Source organism: Eutrema salsugineum, unplaced genomic scaffold (assembly GCF_000478725.1).
Source record: "Eutrema salsugineum unplaced genomic scaffold, Eutsalg1_0 scaffold_6, whole genome shotgun sequence".
Lineage (NCBI taxonomy): Eukaryota > Viridiplantae > Streptophyta > Magnoliopsida > Brassicales > Brassicaceae > Eutrema > Eutrema salsugineum.
In genome coordinates, this window is record NW_006256547.1 from 8,595,509 (window position 1) to 8,613,725 (window position 18,217).

Here is an 18,217-nt window from a genome sequence, read left to right on the forward strand (position 1 = left end):
TCTTTGTATTAAACTAGAACTAGATTAGAAGAGGTTAATCAAAGTAAAATATCTAGATTTAAATTGATAACATCTATAATTATGATCCTTATACTCTACACCAAAATCGTGTTTAGGTATGGAGAAAATAGTTTTAAAGATTATGATTTTTCAAATCGTAATCAAAATATATCTGAAATTTATACAAATTATTCAGAAACCTCCAGAAGCAATCTTCTAAATAAATGAGAATATTAAAAACAGATTTAAAATCTTAAATTAATTCAAACCTAATCTAATCTTATTTTACTATATAAAGGAGAATGATTTGAAATTAGTAACTCAATACCATATTTCAGATTAGATGAGAAAATTAAAAAATATATCATAATTCTTTAGTTTAGTGCATTTAGATTAAAGAAATTAAACTTAGAAAAAAAAATTATCTCTATATATATGTATATATATATAAGTATTGATCTGTAAACGGATCTCCATACACTAAGTTGAAAATTTCTAATAAATTTGTCTCTATTAATTTGGAAATTATTATTAAATCATTATACTTTTCGGAATTCAAAACTTAGATCTTTTGGTGTAGAAATATTAATGAATCTCTGACTAACCATTAGACTAAAAAGACTTTCATAGTTTATCTCTATATAAACCACAATTTGGTAATATATATGTTACAAAAAAAATAATTAAAATGATTGTACACAGCTAATAACTATATTATATATTTTTGTGGATGTTCTAAAGTGTTTATTTAATTTTTCTTTTTTTTGGTTTTTCAGGGCTTATAAAATATAAAAATACAAACCTCGTATATTTGCGGATACATATCTAGTTGATGAATAAATGTCAATTTTTTATTAAACAAAAATTATTTGGTAAAACTGATTGTTCTTACATACTCTACTAGGTGTTTGGTCCGCGTTTTGCGCGGATACAAAGGTTTTCATCAAATAATTATAATAATTTAAAAAAATATTTTGGTAATTTTAAAATAATGTTAAACTTTATCTCTAAAATAGTTATTATTTGTAAATATAATATCAATAAATTATTTTAATTATTTACTCTTTCTAGACAAAAATTTTTCTTTATTTTGCTGAAATTGTTACTCTTTCTCATCCGTTTGTATCTTTGTTGCAAGCGCGGATACAAAAACATAGTAATAGAGCATAAGTAAACAATCTATTTTGTAGCTTTGATACCAAGTTCAATTTCATCTTTAAATTAATCATCATGTATATATTAAAGTTACGGTGTATTTAATTTTCTATTCATCCTACCATGAACTTTTTCATTGTTTAAGGGGAATTGTGTGTCCTTTTTGTCAATTCTTATTTCGTTAGTGCTAGCACAAAACAACAACATGAAACATTGTTAAATAATATATTTAGTCGTTTTGATATCATATTAAATTTCATATCTTAATTAGTCTAGACCTTTTTCTCCATTTTACAGGAATTATCTCTCTTTTCTGTCAGTTAATATCTTTCTTGCAAACGCAAACACAAAACTATGTTATCATAACGTAGGTAAACAATTCATTTGGTATCTTTGGAACTATGTTAAGGTTCATCTGTAAATTAATCATTATTTTTATACCTCAATTTTATGGATTATATTAATTCTTGATTTTCTACAGCCAATGATCTCTTCCGTTTTACGGAAATTATCTGTCATTCTTGTCGGTTCTTATCTCATAGATAAAACAATTTCAAGGTTGTTGGGTGCTTCAATGCTCCGGTGAAAGCAAGGTGAACCAATAGTGCTCTGCCACTCCTTTTCCGGTGATGCTGAGGCGTGGAAAACTCTCCGACGGAGCGAACGGTGGCTGAACTACCTGTATTCAACAGAGGCATGCTTTTTTGTCCACATCTGAGACTGCTTTGAGGACGGCGGTGGGTGAGGAGAACGAGAAGCCAAGAAGAAGAAAATACATCTGAGCCGCAGCAAGCAGCGGAAGCCGTCGGTGGGGTTCTGATGCGAGTCAACTGCGTGAGGGAACAAGTTTTACCCTTAATAAAAACAAATGAAAGCCGCAAGTGCACAGCTAATCAGTTGTAGTATTTAGGGATCGAATCTACAGAGATTTGTGTGTCTGGTATTCTTCTACGGTTTCTAACTTATTGTCTAGACTAGATTGGTTTTAGGGGTTGGTTGTTTGTCACAGATTAAACTAAAACTAAAGAAAGCAAATAAATATATCCTAAAGAGCAAGTAAAAGTCGAATGAAAGGCAAATGAAACAAGCAAAATATCGAACTAAAGTAAATGAAATGCAGATCTAAATGAGCAAGTAAAAAATCGATTGGTTTGTAAACTATGGCTAAAAATGCTGAGCTTTTGGGAACTCTACAGGGATCATAATCGGTTTTAACACTAGGGATTATAGATTGGGATTGATGGATATCAAAATATAGGGTTTTAGAGCTAGAGTATGGCGGTATGACTACATCACTGTCGTGATCATAACCAACTGTTTCTCACAACCCTGGCTAGCAGGTTTCCACTCTGGCCCTGGAAGGGATAGAACACAAGAACTGCACAGGACTCGTCAGTACTCACGATTTCTCCACAGGTAGATTTCCACTCCTACGGAAAAATTGCCTGTTTCATTCTAGGTCTGATACTTAATGAAAACTTTCGCAACACTAACTATTTAGATCAGTACTAGGTGATCAATCAAGCATACATGCAATAAGAACGAGAATAAACAGAGAACAAAGTTAAAATCCCAGATCTATAAACCTAGATGTCTTAATCGATTATGAGAGCCCCTTTCAGGAACCCTAATCCCAACTCGAGATCTACTCAGACATGGCTGAGGCCGACATCATCATTGGTTTTAATAAAAGTAATCAAAAATAGTAAAGAAAAGAGATGAAAGAAAGCTTCACTATTGAAGAACTCAGAGCTGAACAATCTTCTCTAAAAATCGCATAAAACGGCTAAAGGAAAAAGGGTTTCTATAAAAGTATGAAGGTTCTCTCTAAAAACGACCTAAATGACAAGTATTTATAGTCTTCAAATACTCCATGGGCTCTAGGGTTCCGGAAATGAGGTAGAGAAATGACTTTGGGCTTCAGAAATATGGGCTTTTAATCAGAGTTGGCCGGCCGCGGTCTGGAGTAACGTGACCACGGGAAATAGAAGCTTGGCCGCAGTCGTGAAGCTTGTGACTGCGGGAAATAGGCTGGTGGCTGCGGTCGTGTGACTTGCTGGCCGTCTTCGAGTGTCTCCGGGGCAAATGGAATATCTTCATATCCAACCGTTGGAATGTCTCTAAACCAAGTGCATTTGAAAGCTGGTTGATTCTTCTATAATTTGTCCAATTTTGAGGGTGATCAGACGGTGAGATTGTCTTCGTCTCTCCATGAGAGTTCTGACGGTCTGCATTTATCCAAAAGAGTCTTTTTGTTCTAATTTATGCCTCTTTATCTCAAATTACCTGAAAAGTCTTTTAAAATCTGAAAACATAGAAATCCTTTGAAAACCTTTGAAAATGGAGTAAAAACACCTGTAAAAGACATTAAAGTGATCCATAAAAATGGTCAAAATCCGGTGTTATCAACTCTCCCAGACTTAATCTTTTATTTGTCCTCAAACAAAAGAAAGGCCAAATCTCGGTAAGAGGCTTGAAAACGCAGGAACTTAACAAAATCTCAGAGACCAAACTTCTAGACCAATATCAATCATTATGCATCAATCGGGAATATCCTAAAAAAATTCTCACTAGCAATACAGGCATAACTAGTCCGTTAATCCGTCATGCGGAAATCTATTGCACTAAGATCTAACTTCCAGTCAACTAGCTCTTAACATTCATTAAAAATTTCGGTGGTTCTCATCAAAGAAAGGTTAAGCAAGGCAATCTGGGCTAGGTGTGAAAAGTGTTATTCTAGGGGTAGGCTTTAAGTGTTTATGGGTTACCTGAAGATCTGGAGGGTGCAAGATAGTATGCAAAACCGCAAGAGAGAGTGAAGATGTTGGTATCCACAGTTTTCAGTCACTTTCTTCTTGCCATATATTCCTGGTCTTCTTCCTCAGGTTCTCTCCTAACTCCCCCAGACTTAGATTTTTGTAAATCTTTCAAAACCATAGGTCTTCAAACGAATAGTGGTTGCTTTTTGCTCCAAGAATTTCGACAATCTAGAACTCATTAGGCTTTTTGTTTCCCTCTCTTTCATTTTTTTTTTTTTTGAAAGAGGGAACACCTTTAGATATAGAGTCATAGAGAGCACGAAATTACCAATTAAAATCAGTCTTGTAAAGCTTAATAAGGTTTCTGATACTCTTCCTTCCCAATTCCATTCAGTCTTCCTCGTGAGTGATTGAAAACTGCGTCGCTCCTCTTCTCTCCGACGTTTTTGAACATATCTGCTGATATAAAATAAAGAGAGAATGCATGAGGATTGAAAACAAGGGTTTTGGGTTTAGGGTATGGTACCAGATAAAGATGAACTGGCCATCTAGGACGGCAAAGAGTGGTAAAAATGAGGGTAAAAGACATCCTAGATGTATATCTCGATGCCTGCCTAAAATCAATGATGAGAAAATTAGATATCAATATTAAGGTCAAATAAAATGAGCTAGTATATCCTGTCAGAAATAATCTCCATGAATAGAAGTCCTCTGGTGGGAGTTCGTAGTGCAAGTACTCTAGTTACCGCCTAGTCTAGTGCTAACCACAAATGAGCTATCATGCGTAGTGTAGAAGCGTGCAGGTCCAAATCATCACAGTTTTGTGTCAAATATTCCTGAAAAATACTTAAGGTCAAATAGGTTACATATTAAAATTTAAAAAGTACTTGAAATTTTGAAAGCAAAAGCAAGAAAATGATTAGTACGGATAGACATCCTCTCCCAGACTTAAATCACACTATCCCCAGTGTGAAAAAGTTGGTGAGAAGATGGTGTATAAAAGCGAAAATAAAATAAGATAGAAGAAAAGAAAATGATGATAGAACCGTGATGGCTGTCAAATGACAATGAAGTGCTGATCAATCACTCATCCTCCGATGTGTCTGCTTCGAACTGGTGATGGTCCTGTAGGAAGGTGACAACGCGCTCAAAGCGTCGTCCTTGTCTCTCAACTCTTCGCTGCAGATCAGAATGTGTGTGTGACGATGTGGATGATGAAGTGTGGCCGGTCGAAACAGATGGCTGAAAGTGAGCACGTGCTGCAGCTGCATCATGCTTTGCCTTGGCCACTATGTATTGGCCGATGGTGAATGGTAGACGAGGCACAGATGGTAAAAACTCATCAGGTTCCGGAGTCAATCGCGGACGTCCTCCGTTACACAGTCTTAGGACTGATGCTGAGGGTAGACCGACTCAGTGCTCCTCGGTGCCAGTGCAATACTTGTAACCGAACCTGTCTGGATAGAAAGCGACACGAGAGATAGTGTAATCGCGAGAGAGATAGAGTAGGTCATACCAGACGTCGGGAAGTTGATCATCAGATGAGAAATCGAACCCTACAGCCTGTAGTATCGCTGTAATAGCGCTCCCATAAGCTGGAGTAGCGTTCTCGCAACCATGTAAATCATGCTTCACCTTCACCATGTTCTGTGCTATGATCCAGGCAAAGCAGGCAAGTCGTGGGTCGTCCATAATTGGCATCTTAAGTGTAATGAGCTCGGTCTTCAAAACACATCCCATGTTGGCTCTAGAGAAACCGTGTGTGCTAAGAGTTTGTGCACAACTCTCACTGCAGGATGAGTAAAAAGGGCTGACTTCGATCTCCCGCTATCATAGACTCCATGACCCATCTCTCTCCATAAGTCAAAATCAGGTTCTTCTTCAAGGTGAATGCCATCAGTGTATGGAAGCTTAAGAGCTTCACAAAGTGCAGAAATGGTGAGTGAGTAGGTCTGTCCGCGGACAGAGAACGACAAGATGCCGTCAGATGCTCTTGGGTTCCTCCTCTTCGTGTGGTGGAGGGTGACAGTTGCTAAGAACTCGCGGACTAGCTCGGGATAAGTTGGAAGGTTCAGCTCCATTTAGGGTCTCAATTTAAGTGCATCGATGTACCAGATTACATCTTCTCTAATCCCAAGCATCTCGAGTGTATGATAATCAATGCAGGGCGTTGGTTTGATGTTCAGCTTCTTGAAACGTCTTGCATAGTCCACTCTCGGGTTGATCTCTTTCCCAATGTATCGGATCTGTGGTGGCTCGGGAATTGCTCGTGTTTCTCATGAGTGCTGGAGCAGCCTCATCACGTAGTTTCTTCTTCTCGGTCTGGCTTGGTTCAGCGTGTACTCTCGAAGAGTACTATCATCAGGAATTTCCTCAGAGCTGTCACCAGTGCGACGGCTTCTTCGGGATCTGTTTTGTTCCATTTTTCCTACAAGACGAGATGATTCTTGGAAAAAGAGTGAATATGGATGCTGATTTTAACACATTAGCGATCAGTTATACTAATCATAGTATCAAGAGATTAGTTAAAACCAAGAGCAAGCATAATTGACACTGAATAGAAGAAATCGAGTAGTTCATGACCAGATTCAGATTTTTGATGTTCTCAACATAGAAATCTTCTAAAAATTGGTTTAAGTGAGCAATTTCCATGTCAAATCATTAGGTCACCTAATACTAATCACTAATCACACAAGACTGAATCAAATTCATCAATTTTGCTGTTCCAAACTCGACTTTTATAATGCATGTAGAATCCAAATTTAAAAAATCTCAATTCCTCTTAAGTTGGATGTTAAAATCGATTTTCAAATAACCTAGAAGGATAATCTATTGTTCTTAAACTATTTCCACCATTAATAAACCAAGATTTGGGCTTTTTAAGAAAACCCTAAATTCCAAAATCAATTAAAAATGGCGAGTTTGAGCTTCATACCTTGCTGGAAAGAGAGATTTGATGATAGATTTGAAATCAGCTTTGAAAAAGAGTGAGGTTTGGACCAAGAATTTCTTAAAAAGCTTAAGAACTGAGAAAGATGTTCTCTCTCTTAAATCTCCAAGTCTTTTGGAAGAGAAGAGAAAAACGAGTTTTGATCCAAAAAGTGTGTTTCCCTTCTTTAAAAAGCATTTTTGCAGCAAAAACGGGAAATTTCCGGGAATTCAAAAGCTTACATGAACTTATCTTTCTTGTCTTGTATGCAACAGGGGATATAAAACTTACGAAAAATCTTAACGGACTTTTCCGGGAATGTTCCGGGAATCACCTGGAATCACCAGGAATCACCGGGAATCACCTGGAATCACCGGGAATCACATGGAATCACCAAGAATCACCGGGAATCACCGGAAATCACCTGGAATCACCGAGAATCACCTGGAATCACCGGGAACTTTTGAAAACTGGCGGAAATATGAGTTCCCGTCTCAACGACCAATGATCGCGGTCAGGAAACGCGCGACCGCGGTAATCATAAGCTCGGCCGCGGTCACATTCACGGTGCCACAGTCGATGATGCTTTGGCCGTGGGTCGGTTGGTCGCGACCGCGGCCCATTTTCCTGCGGCCTTCGTCCAATCTTTCAGGTTTCTGCCGGGCCGAGCAGCTAAAAACCTCTCCTTCTTTCTCGGTTTTTGTAATTTTCTGATTTTTTGTATTTTTGTTTCATAAAACTACCTGAAACTTAAAAAGAAAAAGGAAACATAAATTGTAAAAAGAAAACGAAAACTAAAAGAAAGAGTACCTAAATGGGTTGCCTTCCATTAAGCGCTTTTGTTTTAAGTCGTTTAGCTTGACGTAGGCATGAAAAATCAGGCTGATTTAATGGCACTCCACTTGATGTGCCTTTATCATTTCCGGTCGCTGGAGGTTTAACTTCTTCTCCTTGAGGAGCCGTCTTTTTTCCTTTACTCTTCTTTCGGACTTTAATGTTGTTTAAAATCCTTTTTGTGTTTTCGATCAGCTCATGGATTTGGTTCTCACTAGTCTCTGCCGTATCTGGTGGAATGATGATCTTGATCTTTGCAAAAGCTCTCGGCTTCTCCTTTTCTTTCTCTTTTGGCCGGTTTCCTTTGCTTGGAAAATCATCTAGGACAGTCGGGTAAAACCTCCTGTGATCTACATTGAGGAAGACAACATGCCGGTTCGCGTGATCGATTACTGCTCCTACAGTAGCTAGAAATGGCATCCCGAATATGAGTGGTCTCTCCTTGTCTTGATCCATTTCCAGGACTTGGAAATCTGCTGGAACAATCTTGTCCCTTACTAGAACTTGTAGATCATGAATCGCCCCTTCAGTATCTTTTTGAGATGAATCTCCAAAGATAACCTTGACCGTCGATGTCCGTAGAGTTTTTATGCCCAATTTTTCGGCAAATGTCTTTGCCATGCTATTGACATTGGCTCCGGAATCGCATAGACAGTCTGTGAACTTGATTCCTGAAATGAAACATTGGAAAACAAAACGTCCCGGATCGTCGGCTTTTGTAAGCCTTTGAAACGGTGAACGTTGAGGTACTTTGAATGGTGGCTGCTTGGCATCGACATCCTTGTAAAGTGGTACAAAGATTGGGGTTTCTTCATCTTTTCCATCGGTTCTGGATTCTTCTTCGGGCAGCGTGGTTATAGCATTGCAAAATCTCTTGGGGTTATCTTCAACTCTTCCGGGAAGAGCTCCACTTTGCCTCTTCATAGAGTTGGCTGTTTAGGCAACTTGTACATCTAGCTTTTTGACGTGCGAAGATAAAGCTTCAAACTTCCCGTTCAGGTCATTGTACATGCAGTCAACCTTCATGTTCATGTCTTTAGATGCTTTCTCGTTTGTCATAACAAGTTGTTGGATGGACTGTTCAAGTCTTCTGATTTGCAAAGCTAGCTGGTTTGTTGTGACTCCTTGATGTTGTACAAATTGATTGTTAAAACCCGTACCTTGATAGTTATATGGCTGTCGCGGTTGATAAGCTCATGTCCCTCCGAAATTTCCACCTTGGAACTTGTTTTGGAAGGATTTTTGCTGTGGTGGGTAGTACTGATCTTGAGGATTCTCCACATTTGGATTGCGGTAAGATAGATTGTTGTAGTTTGCATTCCGGAAGTTATTATTGAAGCCATTGTTGAAGCGATTTGGATATGGTGCTTGTGCTCCTACATAGTTCACTTCTTCTTCTTGAAAGGCTGGATTAATGTGATCGATATGACTAGGTCCTTTGTCTTCTGCGCCATTGTTGGTCTCACAAGCATGGATTGAGCGATTGTTACTTTTCAAAAGCTGGCTCATCATGTTCTTCAACTCGGTTATCTCCTTGTTGTCTGCTCCGGTTTGCTTTGTCGAGCGATTCTCGATGAGGGCTCTTCCTTGTGTTATCGTCTTTTGTCCAAAATCTCCATTGCTAGCTGTATCAAGCGAAAGTTTGTATTTTGGCTGCAAACCTCGGTAAAATGTGATCAGCAGGCTTGATCCGGGAAATCCATGGTGAGGGCAATCACGTTCATACTCCTTAAAACGTTCTCAGGCTTCATAGAAAGGTTCAGTCGGTCCTTGCTGAAAACTTGAGATCTTGGTTCTCAACAAGTTTGACCTTGACTTAGTATAGAAGTGGTTCAGGAAAGCAGTTTTACATTCTTCCCAATTAGTAATCGATCCTGCAGGCACAGATTTCAACCAACGGTGAGCTTTGTCTGCTAAGAAAAAAGGGAACAACTTATACCTTAAATAGTCTGCTGGAACTTGGTTTGTTCTCATCGTGCTGCAGATTTCTTCAAAGAGCTCGATATGGTCCATTGGATGTTCAGAAGGAACTCCATGGAATTAGTTTTGTTTAACCAATGAGATGATTTGAGGCTTGACTTCAAGCTCATTCCGGTTCGGAAATGGTACTTGAATTGCGGATCAGTTCTGAAAATTCTTAGTAGGTGCATCGAAATCAGCTATGTGATGGTTCCTGGCTTGTCTTCGGTGTTGATTTGCTTTCTGAACAGGGCGGTTAACGGGTCCATTCGGCTGCATCCCCTGGTGGTCACCATCGGCTGCATTGATAGGTGCATCAAGGTCTTCACGTTCTTCTCTCTCGCGGTTTTGATGGTTTCTTGGAGGAACCTCATCCTCTTCTCCATCTTGTCGAGCATGATCACCTTCTCTGTGATCGTTCTCTTCATTTTCTCCATGTTCGGACCCGTCTTGGTCCATGTTTAAAGCTCGGTTAACAGGATCACCAGGCTGGTCATCGTTGGCCATTCCTTTCGTTCGTCTAAGTCTTCAAAGTTCTCTTTCGTGTCTGTCTATCTCGTCTAGAATTGGAATGTTTTCTACAGGTCTGCGCCTGGTATATATGTAATTCAGAGAAAAACAAAAGAAGAGAAAGATAATTGAGCAAACTTTAAGAAAGAACTAGAGATCAGGTGTCTAGAACAGAAATTAGAACAAGAAAAATAACAAAGGCAGCGAAACAAATCCCCGGCAACGGCGCCAAAAACTTGATGCAAGTCAACTGCGTGAGGGAACAAGTTTTACCCTTAATAAAAAACAAATGAAAGCTGCAAGTGCACAGCTAATCAGTTGTAGTATTTAGGGATCGAATCTACAGAGATTTGTGTGCCTCGTATTCTTCTACGGTTTCTAACTTATTGTCTAGACTAGATTGGTTTTAGGGGTTGGTTGTTTTTCACAGATTAAACTAAAACTAAAGAAAGAAAATAAATCTATCCTAAAGAGCAAGTAGAAAGTCGAATGATGGCAAATGAAACAAGCAAAATATCAAACTAAAGTAAATGAAATGCAGATCTAAATGAGCAAGTAAAAATCGATTGGTTTGTAAACTATGGCTAAAAACACTGAGCTTTTGGGAACTCTACAGGGATCATAATCGGTTTTAACACTAGGGATTATAGATTGGGATGGACAGATATCGAAATATAGGGTTCTAGAGCTAGAGTACGGCGGGATGACAACGTCACTGTCGTGATCATAACCAATTGTTTCTCGCAACCCTGACCATTAGGTTTTCACTCTGGCCCTGGAAGGAAAAGAACGCAAGAGCTACACAGGACTCGTCAGTACTCACGATTTCGCCGCATGTAGGTTTCCACTCCTACGAAAAAATCGTCAAATTCATTCTAGGTCTGATACTTAATGAAAACTTTCGCAACACTAACTATCTAGATCAGATACTAGGTGAACAATCAAGCATGTATTCAATAAGAACGAGAATAAACAGAGAACAAAGTTAAAATCCAAGATCTATAAACCTAGATTTCTTAATCGATTATGAGAGCCCCTTTCGGGAACCCTAAGCCCAAATCGGGATCTACTCAGACATGGCTGAGGTCGACATCGTCATCATTAGTTTTAATAAAAGTAATAAAAACAGTAAAGAAAAGAGATGAAAGAAAGCTTCACTATTGAAGAATTCAGAGCTGAACAATCTTCTCTAAAAATCGCATAAAACGGCTAAAGGAAAAAGGATTTCTGTAAAAGTATGAAGGTTCTCTCTAAAAACTCCATGGTGTCTAGGGTTTCGGAATGGCCGCGGTCGCGTGACTTGCTGGCCGTCTTCGAGTGTCTCCGGGGCAAATGGAACATCTTGAGATCCAACCGTTGGAATGTCTCTAAACCAAGTGCATTTGAAAGATGGTTGATTCTTCTATAAGTTGTCCAATTTTGAGGGTGATTAGCTGGTAAGAAGGTCTTCGTCTCTCCATGAGAGTTCTGACGGTCTGCATTTATCCAAAAGAGTCTTTTTGTTCCAATTTATGCCTCTTTATCCCAAATTTCCTGAAAAGTCTTTTAAAATCCGAAAACATAGAAATCCTTTGAAAACCTTTGAAAATGGAGTAAAACCACCTGTAAAAGACATTAAAGTGATCCATAAAAATGGTCAAAATCCGTTGTTATCAGGTTCGATGGGTTGCGTTGCGAGTTGAGGAGGTGCTGCGGATGGTGTCCCATGTCTGAAGCAGCTCCATTTTCTGGGTCTTCCTCGACCGGATTTGAAGGTGTGGTGTTGAGGCAAGACTGTTGGAGAACCCTCGTCAAGACGGAGGGGGAGCTAATGAGGAAGTAGGAGATTGAGTGCTCGCTCCGGCGAGCATCTCACCGGTTGAAAACCGTGTGGTGTCTGTTGTTATTCTAAGATGTCGCCGGGGTCGGTTGAGTGGGGATCAGGTCCTCCGGGTTCGAGAATGATCTCTGGAGTCGGGTCTCCGGCTGCGTTGTGAACGACCTGGCAGTATGCCGCAAAGCTCATCGGTCGCATCCGCCGGTGTGATCGTCAAGTGGACGGAACGACCTTAAATTTGTCACCGCTTCCTCCTCTTTTTTCCGATTTTGTTTTTTTTGGTTTTTCCGGTTTTCTTTTTGCTAGTGATTCAATTTGCTGTAAACTCGGTTGATCTTTGGTTTGTGTCGGTAATTAATATAATATTTTATTTTTAAAAAAAATGAAAAAACAATAAAAATCAGAGAAGAAAGAAAAAACAAAAAGACAAAAAAAAACTAGAATCTGTTGGAAATTAATCATCCACACAAATATAATATTACTACTTAGATGATAAGAAGAGGTAGGTAACATATTTGTTACCGACATTGTATTTACCTACCACTTCCTCCTATATAAATAGTTGCTGTGTTTTGAAGTTGTTGGGTTCAGCAATAATAATAAGAGAAAGAAGTTTGATTCTTTGCTTTCTCTCGCTTTTCCTTCTTCCACCAAAGAGAAATATAATATATATATACATACACATATATAAATCTACATAATCTTACCTATTTAATATATATAAAGGACAAGTTTACAAAACGTTATCAGCACGAGCGTCTCTCGATCTTATTTCAAAGAGATAAAATTTAAATCTATGTTTAATTTATTTTAAATTTATATATTATTTCTGGATGATAGGCTCTGCCTTCTCCGAACCATTGATTTAAATTTATGTACAATTTATTTTCAAGTTTACGAGATGATAGGTTATGTCTTCTCCGAACCGATCGTTATGATAGGCTATGCCTTCACGATCATATATTCATATGGTAGACTATGTCTCCTCGGATCATATTAATGGAGTGGAAGGCTAAGCCTCCTCCTTGATTTTATATTTGTGGAGTAGAAGGTTATACCTCCTCCATAAAATTATGGTAGGCTATACCTCCTTAATTATATAGAAAGTTCTGCCTCTATATTGCCTAAGTATATATTTTTATTATACATACATATTCAAAAGTTTTTTATTATATTTCTTTAAAAACAAAAATTTAAAATGAATTTCCGCTAAATTTATGATATACATACAGTTATCATGTCAAATTTAGCGAAGCTTGAATCATAGTATTTGTTAACTCCTACAAAAAAGAGCTAGTTTTGATCACCCCGAATTCGATTTCTATACCCTTGATGTGTCTGGTAAAAATTACATGTCATAGGCAGTAGGTGCAAAAATGCATCTAAGAGGAAACGGGCTTCTCGATACCGTCGATAAGATGAGAAAAAGAAGAAAGCCATGATATTTTTGCTCCACCACATCGATAATAGTTTAAAAGAGGAATACATCACGAAATAAGATCCTGCAGATCTTTGGCAATCTCTCAAAGATAGGTTTGATCACCAGAAATATGTGATCTTACCAAAAGCCAAACATGAGTGGTTGAACCTCTCGTTCCAGGATTACAAAAGTGTTGGTGAATATAATTATGCGATGTTCGGAATTACTTCCAGGATGATGTTATATGGACATGAGGTAAGTGATTTCGACATGATCAAAAAAACTCTTCAAACGTTTCATCCTAGAAATGTAATCCTGCAGCAACAATACCGGGCAAAAGGTTACACCACTTACTCGGAGTTGATGCAAGTCCTCCTTGTAGCTGAACAAAATAATCAGCTCGTGATGTTAAACCATCAAACTCGTCCAACTAGATCATCGCCATTCCCAGAAGCGAATGTTGCGTCATCCAGTAAAAAAAAATAAGAACCAAACGTGGACACGGGCGCGGTCGAGACCATAATCGCAGTCGCGGACGAGGTCATGGACGAGGAAGACAAAATGATGTTGCTAGGGAAGCAGGAAAGCAAAAAGAAACTGCTTGTTACAGATGCGGCATGAAAAATCATTGGGAAAAGACCTGTCGTATGCCAAGACATTTAGCCGATCTGTACCGAGCATCACAAGATGCCAAAGAAAAGGATAAAGTAAAAAATTTTGAAACCAATTTCATCTCTGATGAAGATGGACCTTCCTTTGATGGCATAAGTGATTATACTCATCTTGATATTGCTGATTTCCTTGATGATCTTGAAGAATCAACAGAAACAAAGCGATTAAGATCGATGTAATATTAAGTCTTCTTGAAGAAGACAAGAAAAACCAATGTAATTTTAAATAAGAATGTGATATACTTTTGTTAACAAGAAAAATATTTTTCTTAATATAAAATAATTTCAAAAATCATGTTTTGGTTTATTAATGCATTTTCTTGCATATTGTGATTCAGAACATGTCACCGTTTGAGATTCAAGATGGAGATACATGTCTAGCAGACAGTGCTACGACACATACTATACTTAAAGATAAAAAGTATTTCTCCTGTCTCAAAATAAAGGACTCCGCCGGAAGCATGAGTACCATATCTGGTAATGCAAATATTATAATAGGCTCCGGAAAAGCTAACTTTTCAATGCCAAGGGGGACAAAGTTTGAAATAACTGATGCATTATATTCCCTCAAATCTAGCAGAAACTTGCTAAGTTTTAAAGATATCTGAGGAAATGGATATCATATAGCAAGTATAAATTCGAATGGCATTGAATATCTTTGCATTACATCTGAGAGGAAACATGTATTGGAAGAATTACCAATGATGTCCTCTGGATTATATTGCACAAAAATAAATATGACTGAATCCTATGTTACAGTAAACCCGGGGTTTACTAGTACATTTAGAGTATGGTATGACAGATTTGGCCATCCTGGATCAGTCATGATGAGAAGGATTGTGCAAAATTCGAGTGGCCACCCATTGAAAAACCAGAAAATGTTAAAATCGGGAGAGTTTTCATGTCAGGCATGTTCTTAAGGAAAACTCATAACGAGGCCCTCGCCAGCCATAGTTGGTAATGAATCCCCTGTATTCTTAGAGAGAATACATGGTGATATATGTGGGCCGATTCACCCACCGTGCGGGCCATTTAGATATTTTATGGTATTAATTGATGCATCTAGTAGATGGTCAGATGTGTGTCTATTGATCAAAAGAATATGGCTTTCGCAAGATTCATTGCCCAAATAATCAGGTTGAGAGCTCAATTTCCTGATTATGCCATAAAGAAAGTCAGGCTTGATAACGCTGGTGAATTCACTTCAGCGGCCTTTAATGACTATTGTATGTCATTAGGAATCGATGTTGAGCATCCGGTTCCACATGTTCATACACAAAATGGCATGGCTGAGTCTTTGATAAAACGGTTGCAGTTGATTGCAAGAGCGTTAATATTGAGAACAAAACTCTCAATTACTGTATGGGGACATGCTATATTGCATGCTGGGGCATTGGTCCAGATGAGGCTAAGTGCATGTAATGAATATTCCCCAATAAAGTTAACATCTGGCAAGGAGCCAAATGTATCCCATATCCGTATTTTTTTATGTGCGGTCTATGTCCCAATAGCCCCACCACAAAGAACAAAAATGGAGCCACAAAGGAGATTGAGAATATATATCGGCTATACGTCACCAAGTATAATAAGATATCTTGAACCGGTAACTAGAGATATGTTTACGGCACGTTTTGCCGATTGCCACTTTGATGAAAATGAATTCTCAGCGTTGGGGGGAGGATCAAGAGAATCACCAAAGGATATTACATGGTGTACACAAACCTTGGCTTATCTTGATCCCCCTACCCATCAACGCGAGGCGAAAGTTCAGAAAATTATACATTTGCAAAGTTTGGCAAACCAGTTACCTGATGCGTTCACAGATATAGAAGGGTGACAAAATCATATATCCCCGCTGCTAATGCTCCATCAAAAATAAATGTTACAGAACAAGTTATTGATGAGAATAAAGCAAATGAACCGCGGGTTCAATTAAAGCGCGGGAGGCTGATGGGCTTGAAAGATAAAAATCCCCGAAAGAAAAAGAAATTGGGAGAAAAGGTTCTAGAAGAACCGAATAAAGAAAAATGTCCTAAAGACATTTGTGGAAAGGTTATAGAAGACCATATAAAGATATATGTCCTGAAGACATACATGAACAGGTTCCAGAAGAACCAGTTAAAGAAGTTCGTCCAGAAGACGAACATGATACTGAAAAGTATGAGATTTCCATTAACTTACCCTAAAGTGGGACATTATGGGCTAGAAGTGAAATAAATGATACAAATGGAATGTTCTACTTTTCAGTATCCAAAGAAATTGAAAATGAAAATGATGATACAGACCCAAGGTCCGTGTCAGAATGCCAGAAATGGCCTGACTGGAGAAATGACAGATGGCCATAAGAAATTAATTAATTTCCCTGAATAAAAAAAATGTCTTTGGACCTATAGTCATTACACCAGAAGATGTAATGCCAGTCGGGTGCAAATAGATCTTTGTGAGAAAAAAAAATGAGAAAAACGAGGTCACAAGATATAAAGCCCGACTTGTGGCACAAAGTTTTTCTCAAAGACTGGAAATTGATTATGAAGATACATATTCCCCAGTCATGGATGCAATCACATTCAGGTACTTAATGAGCCTAACGGCATCTAAAAATCTAGATATGTACCTTATGGATGTTGTAACTGCATATCTATATGGATCACTTGATAGTGACATATATATATATATATATATATATATATATATATATATGAAAATTCCAGAGGGGGTAAATATCCAAGAAGGATCAAAGATGCCTGAAGCATCTAAAGATATATGTTCAGTCAAATTACAACGATCACTTTACGGATTAAAACAGTCCAGACGCATGTGGTATAATCGGTTGAGTGAATACTTGTCGAGTAAAGGATACATCAAAAATGTGATATGCCCTTGCGTGTTTATTAAGAAATACTCATCAGGATTTGTGATCATTGCTGTATATGTCGATGACCTGAACATAATCGGAACTCAAAAGGAGATTGATGATGCAAGAACTCACATTAAAGAAGAGTTCAAAATGAAAGATCTTGGAAAGACAAAATTTTGTCTAGGGCTCCAGATTGAGCATTTCCACGATGGAATATTTGTGCATCAATCAAATTACACCAAATGAGTGTTAAAACGTTTTAAAATGGATAAAGCAACTCCTTTGAGTACTCCTATGGTCAATAGATAACTTGATATTAACAAGGATCCATTTCGACCTTGTGAAGGTAGCGAAAACGTATTAGGTCCTGAAGTACCTTATATGAGCGCTATCGGTGGGCTTATGTATCTTGCAAATTGTACTCGACCAGATATAGCCTTCGCTACTAATCTACTTGCAAGATATAGCTCATCTCCTACGCACAGACATTGGAATGAGATTAAACATATTTTTCGTTATCTCCAAGGTATGATTGATCTGGGTTTATTTTATCATAGAAATCCCAAAGTTGGTCTAGTCGATTTTGCAGATGCAGGATATTTATCAGATCCGCATAATGCTAGAACTAAAACTGGATATGTTTTCACAATTGGTGGAACGGCGATCTTCGTAGCGTTCTCAAAAACAGACTTTGGCCGCCACTTCTTCAAATTATGCGGAAATCATTGATCTCCATGAAGCATGTAGAGAATGCATATGGCTCCGATCTATGATTCAACATATTCAAGGTGCAAGTAGAATAGTCATTGATAAGGAACCAACAAAAGTGTTCGAAGATAATGCTGCATGTGCTGCTGAACTCAAGGAAGGTTTCATCAAGAACGATCGAACAAAACTTCTTGATTCTTCCTATATAAATAGTTTTTGTGTTTTGAAGTTGTTGGGTATAGCAATAATAATAAGAGAAAGAAGTTTGATTCTTTGCTCTTTTTTTCTTTTTCTTCTTCCGTCAAAGAGAAATATAAGACTATGTGCATTAGTAATTTCACTATGAGTGATTCATTAGAATATAATATTAATATTTTTTGAGAATAAAATTGAAAATGTAATATTTTTTTGGATCCCTAAACCCTTCTCATTTTTTTGCCCAATCCTCTGCTGTCACATCACGATGATACTGTATCGTCAAACTTGTCTTGAAAAGACGGTTTCATTAAAAATACCTCATTTTCCTATTTTTTAATTAGATTTTAACTATGATTCTGGGCATGATACCTAGCATGATACTTTGTTGTACATGCTCTAAT

The 18,217-nt window shown here is 38.0% G+C and overlaps 1 non-coding gene across 1 annotated transcript; it reads left to right on the forward strand.

Annotated features, from left to right (window-relative positions):
• Positions 1-9,373: 9,373 nt before the first annotated feature.
• On the forward strand, positions 9,374-9,484 carry LOC112083717. Its single transcript, XR_002897853.1, has one exon. It is a non-coding gene; the product is annotated as a small nucleolar RNA R71 (small nucleolar RNA).
• Positions 9,485-18,217: the final 8,733 nt, after the last annotated feature.